Source organism: Canis lupus, chromosome 1 (genome assembly GCF_011100685.1).
Source record: "Canis lupus familiaris isolate Mischka breed German Shepherd chromosome 1, alternate assembly UU_Cfam_GSD_1.0, whole genome shotgun sequence".
Lineage (NCBI taxonomy): Eukaryota > Metazoa > Chordata > Mammalia > Carnivora > Canidae > Canis > Canis lupus.
Genome location: NC_049222.1, coordinates 14,874,829 through 14,894,084, shown reverse-complemented (window position 1 = coordinate 14,894,084; position 19,256 = coordinate 14,874,829). Strand labels below are relative to the sequence as shown.

At 40.7% G+C, this 19,256-nt stretch overlaps 1 long non-coding RNA gene and 1 pseudogene across 1 annotated transcript; both read left to right on the top strand.

Moving 5' to 3' along the window:
* The first annotated feature begins 397 nt into the window (after window positions 1-397).
* LOC119870634 lies at window positions 398-12,162 on the top strand. Its single transcript, XR_005353023.1, has 2 exons — window positions 398-551; window positions 11,810-12,162. It is a non-coding gene; the product is annotated as an uncharacterized LOC119870634 (long non-coding RNA).
* LOC100682754 lies at window positions 3,503-4,015 on the top strand (annotated as a pseudogene).
* Window positions 12,163-19,256: the final 7,094 nt, after the last annotated feature.

Here is a 19,256-nt window from a genome sequence, read left to right as displayed (position 1 = left end):
AGTTCCACATTGGGCTCCTTACTCAGTGGGGAGTCAGCTTCTCCCTCTCTCTCTGTACGCGCCCCCCCCCCCTTGTGCTCTCTCTCTCCTTCTCTCTCAAGTAAATAAATTAATTTTAAAAACTAACTAAGAATTCTTGGATAACTTATTCCTTCAACAAATACCATTCGGCATCCATTATGTGCCATGGACCTAGGCACTGGGGATACAGCGGTGGAAAAAAAAAACCCTGATCAATATCCCTGCCCTCACAGAGCTTTCATTCTAATGGGGGGGGGGGGGTGGAGAATTAAATAACTAAGCAAGAATACATATGTCAGAATGTAATATGGCTGTGGAAGAAGTGAGGAGGGAAGAGCATTATGACATATGAGTGAGTGAGGTTGGAAGGCTGGTGTTTTTAAAAGAGTAGTCAGAGAAGGTCTGATCTATCAGGTGAAGAAGTAAGCCTTCTTACACACCTCGGGAGGCAGGGACACACCTCGTATGCTCAAGGAACATCAAGGAAGCTAATATTACTGCAGTGGAATGTAGGAGATAAAGTCAGCCAGGTAAAAAGGGGCCAACTTAGAGCTCTGTAAGCTGATGATAAGAATTGCATATTGTACTCTGTAAGAGGAGGGAAACAACTGAAGGGTTTTGAAAAATGAGTAACGTGATCTGAATCACATTTTTTTTTTAACATCTTTTAAAAAAGATTTTATTTTAGAGAGAGTAGGTGAGTAGGGGGAGGGTAAAGGCAGGTGCGGGAGAGAGAGAGAGAGAATCTCAAGCAGACTCTGTACTGAGCCTGACTCGGAGTTCAATCCCATGACCCCAAGTTCACAACCTGAGCTGAAACCAAGAGTTGGACACTCAACAGACTGAACTACTCAGGCACCCCCTAAATTACATTTTAAAAGAAACACTTTAGCTGCTGTGCTGAGACCAGATCATAGTGAATGGGGCCATGATGAAGCAGAGAGGTCAGTGAGGCAGGAGGCTAGTGGAATAATCCAGACAAGAGATGGTGGCACTCTGCAACAGTTGCCAGAGAGGAATTGGTAAAGAATTGTATTAGTTTTGGCGAGTACTGTAACAAATGCTCACAAACTTGACATTAAACCAACAGAAATTTATTTTCTCTCAGTTCTATAGTCCAGAAGTCCAAAATCTGTATCACTGAACCCAAATCTAGGTGTTAGCAAGGCTGTGCATTCTCTAGACTCCACTTCTTGCTGGAGCTTCTGGTAGTTGCTGGCATTTCTTGATTTGTGACCATATCATTCTAATCTTCAAGGATGGCATCTTCTAGTCTCTCTTTGCTCTATTTTCACACATCCCCTTCTCCTTTGAGAAATCTTTCCCAAATCTCCCTCTGCCTCCTCCTTAAGGATACACGTGATTGTTTTAGGTCTCACCTGGATAATCCAGATGATCTCCCCATCTCAAGGTCCTTAATCAATATCCACCACACCCTCCCTTGCCTTTTTAAAAGCCATTTCAGGTAATATTCAGAGATTCTAGGGATTAGGGTATGAATCTCTTGGGGGGGGTGGGGGCAATTTTCCAGCCTATAATAGAAGGAGTAAGTCATGGATATTTCTTGAAGAACAGCCAATGGGGTTTTCTGATCAATTACTTGTTGGGTAGGAGAGAGAGAGGAGTAAAGGGCAATCCTGAGATTTTTAGCCAGAAATCTACACCTCAGAGGAAGATTCTGGAAAGAATGGGCTCAGGGGGGATCCCTGGGTGGCTCAGCGGTTAGGCGCCTGCCTTTGGCCTGGGGCAAGATTCTGGGGTCCCTGGATCGGGTCCCACGTCGGGCTCCCTGCATGGAGGCTGCTTCTCTCTCTGCCTGTGTCTCTGCCTCTCTCTCTTTCTCTGTGTCTCTCATGAATAGATAAATAAAATCTTAAAAAAAAAAATAGAATGGGCTCAGGGAGAAGAGTAGAAGCTCACTTTTTAAATATGTTAAGTTTGAAAATTCTATGAAATATCCAAGTGGTGACTTAAGGAGGGAATTAGATATAAATCTGTATTCCAGAGAAGGCCAGACAGGGATTATAAATTTGTGAATCATCAGAATATGGGTGGAATTAAAGCCATGAGACAAAGTGAGATTACTTAGCATGTGCTTTTCAACTGTGTTCACTTGGCTAAACTAAAGTATATCCCAAAATCTTTTTCCTTGTGTGGTTCCAGGTTAGCACGGACCAAAAATATATGTGCATGAAATTGGGAGGTTGAGGCAAAGCAGTCATCATTACTCTCTGAAGGGTGTAGACAGAGAGCCATCTACTCTCTAAAGATGCTGACAGAGACAGACACGGAGGCACTGGTGGAATCCAGCTCATGCTCTTCTCTCCCACTCTGCATCCAACTCCTCTTCCCAACTCTTGGCCCTCTTGGCCAATAGCAGCCCCAAGCCCACCACCAGACTCAGAATAATAATAATAATAATATAGACTTCTCCATCTCTCTACTATAGTCCCACAGTAGCAGGTAGATGTGCCTTTGGAAGCCCCAACTCTGTCCTCCGACCCCAGGGCTTCCTAGTTAGGAACTCTGCTCCAATCTCTTCTGCCTCCTTTCAGACCTTCCTCCCAATTGTGTAAGGTCTTATTCCAACAATAAATCCCAATTTCATTATGGTTGTGCTTCTCTGGTTAGCCCCTGACTGCCTGTATGCCTGGGGAGTGAATCCAGATAGGGAAGAGTTTAAGAACTGAGTCCTGGCGCTTTCCAACATTTAGAAAGAGGAAAGAGAGAGAGAAAAGGAGGAATCAGTGAAGAAAACTAAGCAGGAGTGGCTACTGTAGCACCGGAAGTTTATATAATTGGGGTGTGTGTGTCTTAAAAATGAAGAATAGTAGAAATAAAAATTAAAATGAAATATAAAAATAAATATACATTTAAAATGGAAAAAGAGGGACTCCTGGGTGGCTCAGTGGTTGAGTGTCTGTCTTTGGCTCAGGTCATGATCCTGGGGTCCTGGGATCAAGTCCCTTATTGGGCTCCCTGCATGGAGCCTGCTTCTCTCTCTGCCTGTGTCTCTGCCTCTCTCTTTGTCTCTCATGAATAAATAAATGAAATCTTTAAAAAATTAAAAATGAAATGGAAAAATAGATGATATCAAATCACAATTTTTAAAAGCTGGCAAATACAATAGATCATATTTTAAATTATTTCAATGTTGATACACCTCTATAATACTTTTATTCTTACATTTTTTGGCTTCATGCTTTTTGATCAGCTCTTCTTGTTACTATTATTTTATACAATAAGTTCCACAGAGAAAATAGAAAAATAGTCATTCTTCCTTCTAGCATGACTGATCTCAGTTTTTAAATTATTTTTAGCTTACATGCATAAAATGCATAAAATTGGTATATTCACAAACAGGCTTCCTTGCTGTTTTGTAATCCTGTTAGCAGTCTGAGCTCCACAAACACAAGAATCTTCTAAATTTGGGTTGCAGCCAAGCTCTCTGAGTTGCTGTCTCTCTGCCCACGCCACCTGGATGGCCTCCCAGAACCATGACCCAGCTGCTGCCAGCGTGGCTGCCACCCACAAAGGTGCTAAGCCCAGCGGGGTTGCTGCCTGGGGCCCCATGGGCAAGAGGCTATGGCAGGGGTTGATGACCTTTATGAAGTCTGGCCACAAAAGAATTTCTGCCTTCCCTAAATCAGACCACCTTTTCAAATCGATGGGGACCATCCAGGGAGCAGCTGGCATAGTACGTGAAGACCTGAGCTATAATAAGCTCTCCCTGGAGTTCCCCGATGGCTACCCTTACAACGCACCCACAGTGAAGTTCCTCGTGCCCTGCTAGCACCCCAGCGTGGGCACCCAGGGTAACATCTGCCTGGACATCCTGAAGGACCATCCTGCTGTCCATCCAGAGCCTGCTAGGAGAACCCAACACCTGATAGCCCTTTGCACACACATGCTGCCAAGCTCTGAAGGAACCCCTATAGCCTCTAAGAAGTGTCTGCAAGAAATCTACTTAAAGCAGGTCAGACAAGAACCCTGACTGAACAGCCTCTCTCCTTATGTTGTCTTTTTATTTTCTCCTTAGATGGTCTATCCTTTCCTTCATTTCTGTCTAGGACTCTGTATCTTATGCTGTAGTGTCATTTTTGTTTTGTTTCTGTTTTTTTTTTTAAGATTTTATTTATTCGTGAGAAACACAGAGAGAGAGGCAGAGACACAGGCATAGGGAGAAGCAGGCTCCCTGCGGGGAGCCCGATGCAGGACTCGATCCCAGGACCCAGGATCATGCCCTGAGCCGAAGGCAGGCGCTAAACTGCTGAGCCACCCAGGGATCCCCTTTATTTCTGTTTTTTAAATTAAGTCTCTGGTTGAGCCCTTGTGATGAATATATTAAATACATTGGGTTTTTTTTTGTTTTGTTTTGTTTTACCAAAAAAACCTTCTAAATTTGATTTTGAACAATCCTTTTTTTAAAAAAAGATTTTATTTATTTATTCATGAGACACACACACAGAGAGACAGAGAGAGAGAGAGAGAGAGAGGCGGGGACACAGGCAGAGGGAGAAGCAGGCTCCATGCCAGGAGCCCGACGTGGGACTTGATCCTGGGACTCCAGGATCACGCCCTGGCCCGAAGGTACACTAAACCGCTGAGCCACCAGGGCTGCCCCCAATCCTTATTTTTAAAAGGTTTTAAAATATGCAGTACATATATAATTGCATTCTCTTGTATTCCTGATTAGGAGAAAACTTTCACTTTTGATAAGATATCAAAGGATTGAATTTTACAAAAAGAATGTGTTATTTTACACATCTGATGATAAGAAGGATTTTCCAGGCTGCCTTTCAAACTTTGTTTCCCTTTCACTCTCGTACCCCTCTGGTGCTGTGTGCCATGAGACAGACTCATTAATATCATGATCTGATTTCTGAGCAACACTTTTGGGTCTTGATGCCAGTTAAGTCAGCACACTAGGCAGTAGGAGGATTTTTCAAAGCCATCCTTGCCCCAGAGGGATAGAGACAACTCTACTACACACACACACACACACACACACACACAAATACAAAAGAACACAAATATATCCCACTACACCCAAACCAAAGGTGTTTCCAACTCAACTTCCTCTAAGCCCCATCTCCAAAGGGCTTGTAGCCATTCCAACATTCCAGTACCACTGGACACAAAGGGAAAATTTGAACTTTCTAACCTGGAAACTTTCAAACACACACACAAGTAGACAGTATAGTGCAGTAAATTCCCTGTAGTCTCAGTAGTTTGGCCAAAGGAGACCTTCTGGCATTCCTGTGAACAAGTTGCTCAATCAATTAAATAGCACACAGTGGCAGGATGCCAAAGCCCAGCACCTGCCAATCTTTGTTTGGTACATCACCCATTTTAGAAATGAAGGCCTAAATCTAAAAGGGGGAAAATACCCATGTTCCAAATCAAAACACATAAACCTTAGTTTGCCATCTATTTCCTAAAACACTACCACCCATAATATTGAGAAATTTCACTGTGTGTCTATATAGGTAAGAAATTCATTCATCTGCCTGTAAAGTTCTGTAGAGAACTTCTCTGCTAAAGAACAAAACTCTTGCCAACCACCAGCATCTGTGCCTATAGACCAGCCCCTGCAACTATGGGTGAACCCTAGATGCTCCTTATTCAGTTGAGAACAGAAAAAAGCCAAGCCACTGATGACAATATGGTGCCACCAGCTACTCATCTGACAGAAGAACTTCCAGGTCATTTTAACTCACACATTTCACCAAGTCCTAGCTTTTTTGCCCAATTCAGGCAATTTTTCCTTCACATTTCTCCATCTGCCCAACCCCTACCCTGTCGTTTTTCAAAGTCAGGGTGGTTCCAAGAAAATGCAAAATATGGTTAACATCAATAATGAGACAGACTCAGAGAAGAATAAGCAAAGACTCAGAAGGATCAGAGCCCAGAGAGGGAGGAGAGAGGAAGAAGAGGAAGACAGTGCGAATCTTGCCCTGGATTGTGGTAACATCAGGTGCTAAAGATGGGGAGAACCAAGTGGTGGACGGATGGCTGTGACCTCACTTTGTTTGCAGCAGGGTCATCTCACCACCAGCATCACAACGCCAAGGAAAGGGAACATCGTGGGTGGAGACTCAAGATTCCCTGCTCTGTCCATACCCACAGCTCACATCACGACCTTGTTGCAACTGTCTTCATTCTGGTACTGTCAACTCCATACTGGTTGCAGCTGAATTTGTTTGACATGCTGCAGCTAAAACAGTGTCTTCACCTCTTCCCTGCCAGACTCTGGCCTAGGCTGAGTTTCTCAGGGGTAGGACTGGGAATCTACCAAACACTTCCGGGTCCTTCCAGGGAGCACCCTGGATGATAATCATGCTATCCTAGAGGCTACCCACACTTCTCCCCTTCCCTCAGAAACCTAGCTCCCTCACATCATGCTCCCATCTCAAGACATTTCTCCAAAGCTTACCTTCTTGCTAGAACTGACTGCACACCCCAACTCCCTGCTTGTCTCCTGCCATCAGTTATCAATCTCAAGTTCATGCAGAAAGTCTTTTGCCCACAGAGTGAACAATGCAATTGATTTTCAAGTGCCTGCCTCTCTGACATCCTCACTTGCTGCCCAAAGGAAGTGCCTTCCCTGGCCCTCTATAATCCTTCCCACATTGACCTTTTCCATTCTCAAGGGCAACAAAAAGAAGTGGCTTTGCTATTTCCATCCCAGAAGATGGAAGATCAGATCTAGGTGGTCTGTCCCAAGATGAGGTTAAATGTGAAAATAACCTTGACTTCCAGAAACAGAATTTTCACCCCAAAATTTGGCTTTGAAAGACAGCTGAGCCACTGAGTGGGTCACAAAGACCCAGCAAGATTGAAGACACTTCCATTTATTAGTTTTCAATCAGAATTTGGAAATTGTGGTAATATAAATTTTCTGTAATATTTTTTACTTTAACAGTCCCATTGCAGTAAAATTATTGTAGGAAAATTGAAAAATATAAAATAATTTATTTTTTGAATTTTTAAAAAGATTTTATTTATTTATTCATGAGAGACCCAGAGAGAGAGAGAGAGAGAGAAAGAGAGAGAGAGAGAGAGAGAGGTAGAGACACAGGCAGAGGGAGAAGCAGGCTCCATGCAGGGAGCCTGACGCAGGACTTGATCCCAGGTCTCCAGGATCATGCCCTGGGCTGATGGTGGCGCTAAATCGCTGAGCCTCCCGGGCTGCCCTAAAATAGTTTATAAAAGAAAAAGCCAGCTCAAATCCCACTAAATAACTGCTATTACTGTTTCAGTGTATTTTTGTTTGTTTTTTTTGTTTCAGTGTATTGCTTGTGTTTTTCTACTCATACGTAATACATTATTTTAGTTTATTTACATACATATAATATGAATTGCTTATTAACATAGTTTCAATTATATTTTATGAATATTCTTTGCATCCCTGAGAATACTAAAGAACAGTGTTACACTTCATTATGTAAATATTTTTTTTAAATGACTTGTATAATATCTGACTACTCTTATGGAAAGGTCATAGCAGATTCTGAGATCAACAGAGTTAAGTACTGATCTACTTGCTGCTAAGCAGCTTTGCAACTTTTAAGTTTCTTAAATCTTGTGTGCCTCAGTTTCCTGTCATGTGAAATAAGGATAATCATAGTATCTATATTAAGGGTGTCTGGCAGGCTTGGTAGGTAGAACATGCGACTCTGGATCTCAAGGTTGAGAGTTTGAGCCCAATGTTGAGTGTAGAGATTACTTAAAAAATAAAATAAAATCTTTAAAATGTAGTATCCACTTTGAAGACCTCATGCGGTGACTAAAGGGGAAATCGTGTGTTAAGTGCTTAGACTCATGCCTGGCATGCAGTAAGTATTAAATAAAAGTTATTCTTACCTTCATCATCTTCCTACTACTGCAATACTGCTTCATGAGTGAGTACTTTTATAATAAAGTGCTGATCCAATAATATAACTATTCAAAAGTTGATGAGAGTTATGGCTAAACAGCATATCATTCCAGGTTTTAGTGAATTGGAAGTTGAACAGCAAATATTTCCTGAAGGCCATATAGTGTTATAGGCAAGAGATGAGTTTTGGATTAAGACAAAGGTTTAATCCCTGAAAACTGTGATAAGCATTGGTGTAGTTAACACAGAGGGCCAGTAACTGTTCTCAGAGCTCTGCTTCTATTAGCTGATTTAAGCCTCACAACAACCTAAAGATATAGGCACTATTATTAGTAGGACACTGAGGCACATAAAGTTATGAAACTTACATCAAGGCGACAGGCTAATAAAAGGCACAGTGAGGATTTGAACTCAGATGACCTTAGCCTGAGTCTCTGCTTTTAAACACTGCTACCCAAGTCACCCCGTATCCATAAGGGATAGCTTCCAACACCCCAGGATGCCTGAAACCATGGACAGTACCGAACCCTATATATACCACATTTTTTCCTTATACATACATACCTAGGCTAAAGTCTAATTTATAAGTTAGGCACAGTAAGGGATTAACAATAACTAATAATAAAATAAAACAATTATAACAATATACTATAATATAGTTATGTGAATATGGTCTCTCTCTCAAAATATCTTTTTGTACAGTTGACCCTTGAAAAACACAGGTTTGAACTTATAGGGTCAAACTTATACATGGATTTTTTTTTTACAAATACAGTACAGTATTTTCTCTTATTTCTTAACATTTTCTTTTCTCTAGCTTCCTTTATTATACATATACAATATATAATACATATACAAAATATGTGTTAATCGACTATTTGTGTTCTCCATCAGGCTTCTGGTCAACATCAGTCTATTAGTCATGAAATCTGGGAGGTCAAAGTTACAGGTGGATTTCTGACTTTGTGGGTTTGGCACCTCTGATCCCCGGGTTGTTGAAGGGTCAGCTGTACCATATTCCCCTTTCTTCTTTTGATGATGTGAAATGATAAAATGGTGCTTGGGTGGTTCAGTTGGTTGAGTGTCAAACTCTTGATTTCGGCTCAGGTCATGATCTCAGGGGCACTAGATGAAGCCCTGTGTCTGGTTACCTACTGGGCTGGGCAAGGACTCTGCTTGGGATTCTCTCTCTCCCTCCCTCTATCCCTCCAACCCTACCCCTCCCTCCCTCTCTCTGAAAAAAAAAAAAAAGTAAAAAATAAAAATAAGTAAAATGGAGACCAGGTGAGATGAAGTGAGGAAGATGAGGAAGCATGTGACATAGAGGCTGATGGTAGCGTGTGACATGGGGTCAGCCTATCCTGGTTCTGATGCTGAGTCGGAGGAGGATCCTCTACTACTGGCTGTGGTTGTTTCAGTAACTGAGACCACCTGAAAGCAAGACTGCAGATAAAAGGGGACTCTTGTGTGCTGTTCCCTGTTTGAAAAAGTTATTTAATATCGGCGAGTCTTTTGTTGACTAGCTTGTGCCCTTTTCCTTGTGGACTTGAAGAAACTATACGCTAGGTATAAGCTCTTTGCCACTCACATGTATTGCAAGTGTCTTTTCTTATTCTTTAGTTTCCCTTTTGACTAACATAGTGGAGTCTTTTTATGAATAGTTCTTAATTTCAATATAAATCCCAAACATCAACATTTTCCCATGTAATTAGTGAATTTTGTGCCTATATTATCTTCTAGAAGCATTGTGATTTTACTTTCTCTACAATTTACTTGGAACTGACTTTTTAAATATTAAGAAGTCAAGATACATTTTATTCCAATCTGGACATCCAATTGACATGACACCATTTATACTGAAAAACTGCCTTTCTCTCACTGCCCTTGCAGCGTCACTCTTTCTCATAAAGGATCCTTACATCTGTGAGTTTATTCCTGAATGTTCTATTCTTTTCTATTGCTCTATTGGCTCATCTTGTACCAACATCATGGCAATTATTGTTTTAGAATAAATTTGCCAATTTCTTCACTACTGTTGACCCTTTGCATTTCCATATAAATTTTAGAATCTACTTGCCAATTTCCCCCAACATGACCTGCTGGGATTTTGATTGGAATTGCACTGAACCTATAAATTAATTTGGGAAGAATTATAAGTTTATGATATTGTCTGTTTAGTCTCCCTTCCAATCCACAAACTCAGTAAATTCTTCCATTTATTTTGATTTTCTTAGTCTCTTCTAATGATATTATATAGCTTTTATAAAACAATTTTTAAAAAACTTCTAACAGGTTTGTTTCCAGGCATCTGATATTTCGAGTTGCTATTGTAAATGGTATTAAATTTTGTTGTTCCTACAGTACAATGTCGAAGAGGAGAAGTCTGTATGAGGCTTTGTTGTCTTTTTCCCAGTCAAAGGCAGGAAGCCTATAATATTTCACTATTAAGCTTCACAATTAGCAGAGGACTAAATTTGTATGGTTTTCTTCTCTGCTAATTTCCCCTCTCCATCTTCCATAAAAATATCTCAACTTCTCTGGCCTGCTTTTCTCACCTCTTCTGCTCTCTTTGTTTTTGTAGGTTTATACCTTCTTTCTTTCTTTAAAGTGAGGTTCAAGAAGGAATGAAGATAATAAACATGTTGAATCTGTCATGCATAATTAGAAGTCCCACAAGAATAAACATGAAATAAATCCATTTTTAAAAAAGATTTTATTTATTTATTCATGAGAGACACAGAAAGAGAGGCAGAGACACAGGCAGAGGGAGAAGCAGGCTCCATGCAGGGAGCCCGATGTGGCACTCGATCCCGGGACTCCAGGATCACGCCCTGGGCTGAAGGCAGGCGCCAAACCGCTGAGCCACCCAGGGATCCATTTTTAAATTAAAGTGTACTTAATACACTGTATGAAAATTCTGTTTCCTAAGTTGGCAGATTTTTTATGTTTCTTATAATATGCCATACACGCTGATTGCAGCTTTCTTAAGTGCTAAAATAATAAAGAAACTTTATTTCTCAGCAATTAGAATCTCACTTTGAGGTGCCAGAAGCCACCTTTACCTCAAATGATTTTCTTTTTTTAAATTAAATTTTAATTTATTTTTTAAGTAAGCTCTACACCAGTGTGGGGTTTGAACTCATAATCCCAAGATCAAGAGTTTGCATGCTCTTTCAACTGAGCCAGCCAGGCACCCCTCAAATGATTTTATGTATTAACATTTTGCTTTTCTGCCAAATTCAAGTCCCCATTTCCTGGAGGACCCCCTTAGGCAACCCTGAGTAATGACTGACGAGCCTTTGCTTATCTATACCAAAGAGTTTATCAGTTCTCCCACGTATAGAACCAAATATTTCTCTCAATTTCACACTTTAAGGAGAATCACTTAGGCTTGCATACTGAAAATAATGGAAAAACTAACTAAACAGTGGCTTAAATAAAGCAAGGGTTTTACTGTTTTTTATATAGGAAGGAGTCCAGGGGTGGGTCTAGCATCTCCATGGTGCTACCAGTAACCTGCTCTATTTCCAGCTGTCTGCTGCTTCACTTTCAGGCTGAGCATGGCCTTCAGCACCACATTGGTAAGAAGTGTCCTCCACCTCCAGGCAGTGCTTCTGCGTTCCAGGAAAGGTGAAAGGAAAAGTGCAAAAGGCGTGGCCTATTGAGTCAACCCCTTTATAAAGAGCATTTCCCAAAGCTTCACCAGATGCTCCTTCATCTCATTGGCCAGACTATTTCACCTAACCACAAAGACTGAAGTCAATGTTTTATTGGGCCACCCTGAACAAAACTGAGGTTCAGTTAGTTAAAAAAAGGGAAAGATAATTGATACTGGGTCAGCAAACTACAATGTTAAACAACATTTAACAAGAGTTTACCTGTTTTCCCTTATTGATTCCTTTACTCCAGGAGAGAAGAGCAGTCAGAAGCTTCAACAATAGCTGAAAACTCAAGGGACCAACTCTGAACTGTAGAAATAAATGGGCATTAGGACATGAAGTCAAGAACAGAGGAATCTCTGAGAACATGCAAACAAAGCCGAGTGGACTCCTGCTTCCCCTGGGAAAGGAACCTTAACTAAGGCCCCCAGAAGGACCTCCAGCTTCTGGTGGGCAGAAGGACAGAGCAAACTGAAGATAAGAATAGAAAAAGCTGTTGGCTGTGTTTGCCAGCCCTAAGGGAATCGCTCGTGCACATGTTCTTTGGAACAATTCCATCTGATCCATACACATGTAAAAATCATTGCCTCCTTCACTTTTTAAGTGCTTGGAATTATGCCTTTCTTATTTAAACCTTACATTCACTAGGGCTACATATGGCTATGAGCCTGAACTTGTAGACCTTGCCAACTTGGTACACACAAGCCATAGAGTGTTTACTTATCACTCATTACTCTAGAACTTTCCTTTTTTTGTGGCCTATCATAGACTTCCATCTTGTGCCAGGCCCCAGGCTAAGCACTTGCTTTTTTATCACTTGTCCTCATAATAACATTAACATAATTGCAGTTAAAAAATATTTTTAAAAGATTTTATTTATTTATCCATGAGACACACAGAGAAAGAGGCAGAGAGAGAGGCAGAGGGAGAAGCAGGCTCCCCACAGGGAGCCTGATGCAGGACTTGATCCCAAGACCCGGGATCATGACTGGAGCTGAAGGCAGATGCTCAAACACTGAGCCACCCAGGTGTCCTGTTAATGCAGTTTTTAAGATGAGACACTTGGGGCTTGCTTCAGAGGTTTCAATCTGTACCTGCTGGACTGTTCTGAAACCAGGTACATATACAAAAGCCTTGTCCTCATTGCCTTGAAGCCAGAAAAAAGCTAGAATTAACTCCCTGGTTTACAGAAGAAAACACACACATTACACACACACATACACACACACACACACAGCCCTAAGGTATCAAGGACCTGGCCCAGAGTAGCAGTTGTAGAAGGAATAGTGAATATCTGAACCCAGTCAACTCATTTCATATATATACATATATGATTTATTCATTTTTAGAGAGAGAGAGCGCACAAGTGGGAGGGACAGAGGGAGAAAGAGAGAGAACCTCTAGCAGACTCTGCACTGAGTGCAGAGCCCAGTGCAGAGCTAGATCCCATGACCTTGAGATCATGACCGGAACTGAAACCAAGAGCTGGACACTGCACCACCCAGGTGCTCCCAAGTCAACTCACTTCTTGAGAATCTACATAACTGATGCCTTTAGTATTCGGAGGGTTTAGTTCCACTTTTTGCCAGAGATGGACATCATTTTCAAACTTGATTATACCCTCAAGACATTTCATTAACCACATTAAGGTTTTTACTTTCTAGACTAACAAAACACATAGCTTAAAAAAAAAAAAAAAAATCATGTCCTGAGTGTAAAGAGCTAGTGGAACCTGCCAGGAATTAGTTACAGACACATTTTAGCTTTATGATTTTGCTGAAAACTAAAAACAAGGCAAAATGTCTTTAAATTCATCCAAATAACCTTTTCACACTTCATCTCAGAGGAACCAGTTAGGAGGCAAAGGAGGGCCCCTTCAGGAGGCCAGGTGACCCCCTGCTCTGCTGCTTGACACCCCAGTCATCATCTGTTCCTTAGGGAAGCCTTCCCTGACCTGCCTTTCTAAATGAAATTCCTCATTATAGCACATTTGGGATTCTTCTTCTGGCTATGGCAGATTAACTGGTACTGGACTAGCCCTCCTACAGCAAACAACTGACAAAATATATGGAATTAAGGCTTTCAGAAGTCAGACAATGGGTAGCACAAGACTGTGATCCCTAAGAGAGGAGTCTCATGATACCCTTTCTGCAGACACTTTCTAGACTGTGACACAAGGAAGCCAAGCAGAGCACAGTGGGTCTTTCAAAGCTGAAGAGATAGAAATTGGAAGTTTAGACTAGTAAGACAGTTGGAAAGTGCAGGGCAAGGCCCATAGAGAAGAGAGCTGTGCAGAGGGAGTTCCAGATATTTGCGGGGGATCCCCTAGAGGCTTCAGCTAAATATCTGGCTACTCATTTTAGGGCAAGACTCCATGAAGCTGATCAAAGACGCTACATAACAGATGGTTGAGCAAATTCTGGAGCCCGCATAGATCTGGGACATATTCAAGTTCTGACCAGTCAGAGTGGAGAAATGTCACTGGCCCTAGGCACTCAATAGAGACCCCAGAGGGACTATTTTAGACCTATACTACTAACATGGCTCTAAAACAGCCCTTGAGCATATTAAGATGATCTGCAAATTCATTACCAGCCAGAACAAAATTCAACACTATTAAAGAGGCAACAGAATCTAAACACTCAACTATGTAGCATCCATGATTTATACCATACAATAATTTCCAGACATGTGAAGAAGTAGCAAGATATGATCCATAACCAGGAGAAAATCAGCTAATCGAAAGACCTAGAAATGACAGAGGTAATGGAATTAGCAGATAAAGACTTTAAAACATCTATATCTGTAATTAAAGATTTAATTATTCATGAGACACACACACACACACACACACACACACACACACACACACACACACAGAAGCAGAGACCCAGGCAGAGGGAGAAGCAGGCTCCATGCAGGGAGCCTGATGTAGGACTTGATCCTGGATCCTGGGATCATGCCCTGAGCGAAAGGCAGACACTCAACTGCCGAGCCACCCAGGTGTCCCCATCTCTATATATTTTTAAAGAGCTATATTTTTTTAATGGACAAAATATTTGAATAGACACTTTACCAAAGAAGATACATGGACATTAGCATATTGACACATTAGTCATTAAAGAAATACAAATTAAAACCACAATGAGATAACCCTACACATCTATTAGAGTGGTTAAAAAAATTCTTTTTTAAGATTTATTTATTTGAGAGAGAGTGAGTGAGTGGTGGTAGGGGTAGAGGGGGAAAATCTCGAGCAGAATCCTTGCTGAGCATGGGGCCTAATGTGAGGCTTACTCTCATGACTCATGAGATCATAACCTGAACCAAAACCAAGGGTTGGAGGCTTAACTGACTGAGCCACCCAGGTAACCCTAGAATGATTAAAATTTTAAAAGACTGATCATGTCAAGTATTGGCAAAGATATGGAGGACATGGAGAGAGCCAGGTGTTGCCTGCACACATAGTGGGGTACATTATAGCAGAGGAAAACACTGACATTTGGAAGACCTGATTTTATTTAGAAGCTACTGGTAAACCACCCCATTCCAGAGGAGACTCTGGAAAGAGGTCCTCTCCCAGGATTTCTGCAAAGAAAATTTAGTCCACTTTTTATTGGCAACTGTCATCAACTGTATAACTTTTCCTTTGCTGCATAAAAAATTACCATAAACTTAGCATTTTAAAACAGCACCCATCTATTGTCTCAGTTTCTTTAGGTCAGAAGTCTGGACATGGCAGAGATGGGTGGTCTACTTGGGGTCTCACAAAGCTGAAATCAAGGTGTTGGCTGGGCTGCATTCTTATCTGGAACTTGGGGTCCTCTTCCAAGTTCATTCAAGTTATTAGATTGAGTTCCCATTTTATTGCTATCAGCCAGGGGTTGCTCTCAGTCCTGGTGGCTGCCTTCAGGTCCTGGCCCTGTGGCCTCTTACAATCTGGCAACTTCCTCCTTCTAAGGTAATAGGAGATTCCCTTCCAGTCTGCTATGATGGCGCCTTATGTAATATAACCTAAGGGAGCGAGGATTTCATAGGAGTCACAGATCCTGACCACACTCAAAAGAAAGGGATTATAGACAGCATTTACAACAGGGTGCAAAAATATTGGATGTCACCTTAGGATTATGTCTACCATATCAAAAGGTAAGTTCGAAGTCATGATTAAGCTTGAGTATTTCCTTCACTGATTGGAATTGCTTTAACCTTAGTGAGTAAACGTATTAGAAGGATTCAAATTGGAAGTATTAATTTTCATTATACTTTCACAGACTGTAAGTACTAGTAGAAGTCATCTTGGCCAACCTACAGCCGTAAGTAAAAGAACTGGTCAAGAAGCTTTAGCCCTGAACTTGCTAGAGAATTTTCTGCTAAGCTGGTCTGGAAAGTAGAGGAAGGCCTCTCTTTGCATGGTAGGGCAGGACTGTAAAAATGTGCATGCTGAAAGTGTGTTCAGCAACCTTAATGGGAAAAATGACTGTTTTATGACCTTTAAAATTTTTTTTGTCAGAACATTACAAACGCTCTTACTATTGGTTACAAACGTACAGGGAGATGAAAAAAATAGGAAAACTAGTATTTATTCTATACATTGTAACTCACTAATAGGACCTTTATTGAGAACAAATTACACACAATATTTAGATAATAAGAAATAGTATTCTAGGTTCCAGAAATGTGAATATTGAGGTACAAATGACAGAATATGGTTAATGCTATTTTATCCCGGTGAATTTATACACTGTTAAGTTCAAAATGTACAGTTCAATTGTTTTTAGTATAATCACAGAGTTTTGCAACCATCACCACAGTCAAATTTCAGAATATTTTCGTCACTCCAAAAAGAAATCTCAAAGCTATTAGCAGTCACTTTATCCTTCTGTCCTGTTCCCAGCCTCAGGCAACCACTAATCCACCTTCTGTCTCTATGGATTCACCTAGATGGGACACATCACTTAAATAAAATCTTTCAATGTGATCTTTTGTGTTTGTTTCTTTGCACAATGTTCTCAAGGGTCATCCATGTGGTAACAGGTGTCAGTGATTTAGTCCTTTTTATTACTGAAAAACATGCTGTTGTATGGATGTACCACATTTTGTTTGTCCACTCATTAGTTGATTGAAGCAACAATTGATTCAGGCACAACCATTTTCTTGATTTATGTTAATAAATTCACTTCCCCTAAGTTTTCCTGATTGCGTATCTAGGGTTTCTCAGTGATACCAGCATCAGCAGTCCCACAATGAACTACTTCTTCTGTAACCAATTTATGTTTGATGCAGACTTCACTTATAGTGCTATCACTTTTGGTTTCTTTGTCATAATTTCATATTTATTTTTTGATTATTCATTTTTGTAAGAGGTCATGTGGTTTTATCACTGGGAGGCAAAGAGGCAACACAATTATACACATTGCTGTCTGTGATGAGCTGAATAACAAATGTGCATTGACCAACTGATCACTGACAGACTTGAGAGAAGTAACATGATCGATCACTGATCATGATGTACATTTGTTATTTACCTGTGACCTGGGGACTGAGGAGCTCTACCTGTGAAGTTCACACCTTTTTTTTTTTTTTAAAGGTTTTATTTATTTATTCATGAGAGACACAGAAAGAGAGAGAGAGGCAGAGACACAGGTAGAGGGAGAGGCAGGCTCCATGCAGGGAGCCTGACGTGGGATTCGATCCTGGGTCTCCAGGATCACGCCCTGGGTGGAAGGCAGGCGCTAAATCGCGGAGCCACCCAGGCGTCCTTGAAGTTCACACTTTAGGCAATTACTGTCCATTCAGCAAGCTTGCAAAAAGATTTCGAATACATCTCCCACCACTGACTCTCTCTGAATTCGGGCAGTTACTCTTTTATCTAAGACTATTATAATCCATGCTTTTTAAACCTCTCCAAGTTAATGATAACAAGGCCTACTTCATACTACATCTGTGAAACCTCCCCCAATATTTTCACCTTGTCAGAAGTTATCAGTTTCCCTCTGGGCTCCCATAGAGCTTGGGACATATATTATATGTCTTATATCACATATATCATGAGAGCCCAATAATCTGCTTATATCTCTGTCATTTACTGGAATGTGAGTGGCATGCTGTTAAGAATCCAGTTAATCTTTTAACTAAAGTTAAAAGAAAGTAAACATTTTGCTAAAGGAACAAATTACACAGAATATTTAGATAATAAGAAATAGTATTCTAGGTTCCAGAAATGTGAATATTGAGGTACAAATGACAGAATATGATTAATGCTATTTTATCCCTTTTCAAGAGATCACTTCAAAATAGGCAGAAAATAAAAATAAAAGGTCTGAGCAACTGATTTGAACAAGACCCAGGATTGTAAACTCTAAAGAATAGTACACACTTCAGCATTCTTAACTCCCCCTGAGTTTCATTATGTGTCTGATTATTAACAGACTCTACTGCCCCAAGAACTAACCAATGATAAATTATACGGATACTGGCACTAGAGCAAAGATAAATAGCAGTCTACAGGCCCCTCTTAAGAAGCCAAACCTTTCAAATTGAAGAGTAATCTACTTAAAAAATTTCTTGGGTAGTTGCAACATAAAGTTTGATGTTCGTTATTACTTCCCAATGTACATAATATGCTCTCCTCACACGGAGAATCCCCACAGCCTTCAGTTCTGGGTTTGCCGTTGCCACTCCTGTCAAAAGAAACTCCAGGATGAATTTGGGGACTTGACAGATATATCAGGAGCTGCCAGAGAAGTAAGGAGGTGACACTTTTGTGATCACATACCAATGTGAAACCAGGATGACTGCAAATGTGCAAATCAGGGTGGTCTGAGAAGGATTTTTCCCCTAAGGGACAAGCTTATAAAAAGACACTAAGATGATAAATACTTTTTATTTAAAATACCTTTTCCCTCCCGCAACAGCACATACTAAATTTCAATATCCTCATTTAAACTGTGCTCTCCTGTGGCCAGGTTGTTGCTAGTATTGGATTCTATGATCCACAGAGAGATCCTGGCAAATTCACTTCCAACTCTTTCCTCTTGCCTCTAATAACAGAGATGATGAGGATAAGAATGCCTGACAGTTGCAAGGAGTTTTGGGCCTTTATATACCTGGCTCCCCTGGGGGAGTCTCTCTTTGCCAAAAGTAACAGCAGAAACCTACAAGAGCGGCAACACAGCAGAAGGATTCCACTGACTTTATTCTCCAGAGCCTTTTATCGTTCTGAGGTGTCAGGAATTCTGAAACAATGAATCAAACCATCTTGACAGGCTTAGGCCATTTAGACCATATATTCTAAAAAGAAACGGAGGAAACTAAAAGGTTTTTACAATATTTTAGCTGAAGGAGGTGCTATTATTTAGATCTCACTAGACAGTCTTCTTGACAAAGTTTCAGGAATTTCCTGATTAAATTTTTAGAACAAGTTTCTACTCCTTGTCCATACTGTGATTTTAATCATTCAAACTGAAAAGCATTGTCCAATAAAGGATGACAATTCTGAACGACATGCCATTTTGAAAATGATCCACATTTTCATGTAGACCAAAGTCGCTGGAGTTTTCCAAGTAAGACTGTTACTGCTTCTTGTATAGCAACTGCCCATGCCGTTTTCTTAGCTCCTTAGAATATGGATCTAACAAAGCCAAGATTTTGGGTGTGCCTCTCAAGTAAGGAAGTTGCCATCAGAAGGAAAAAGGAAA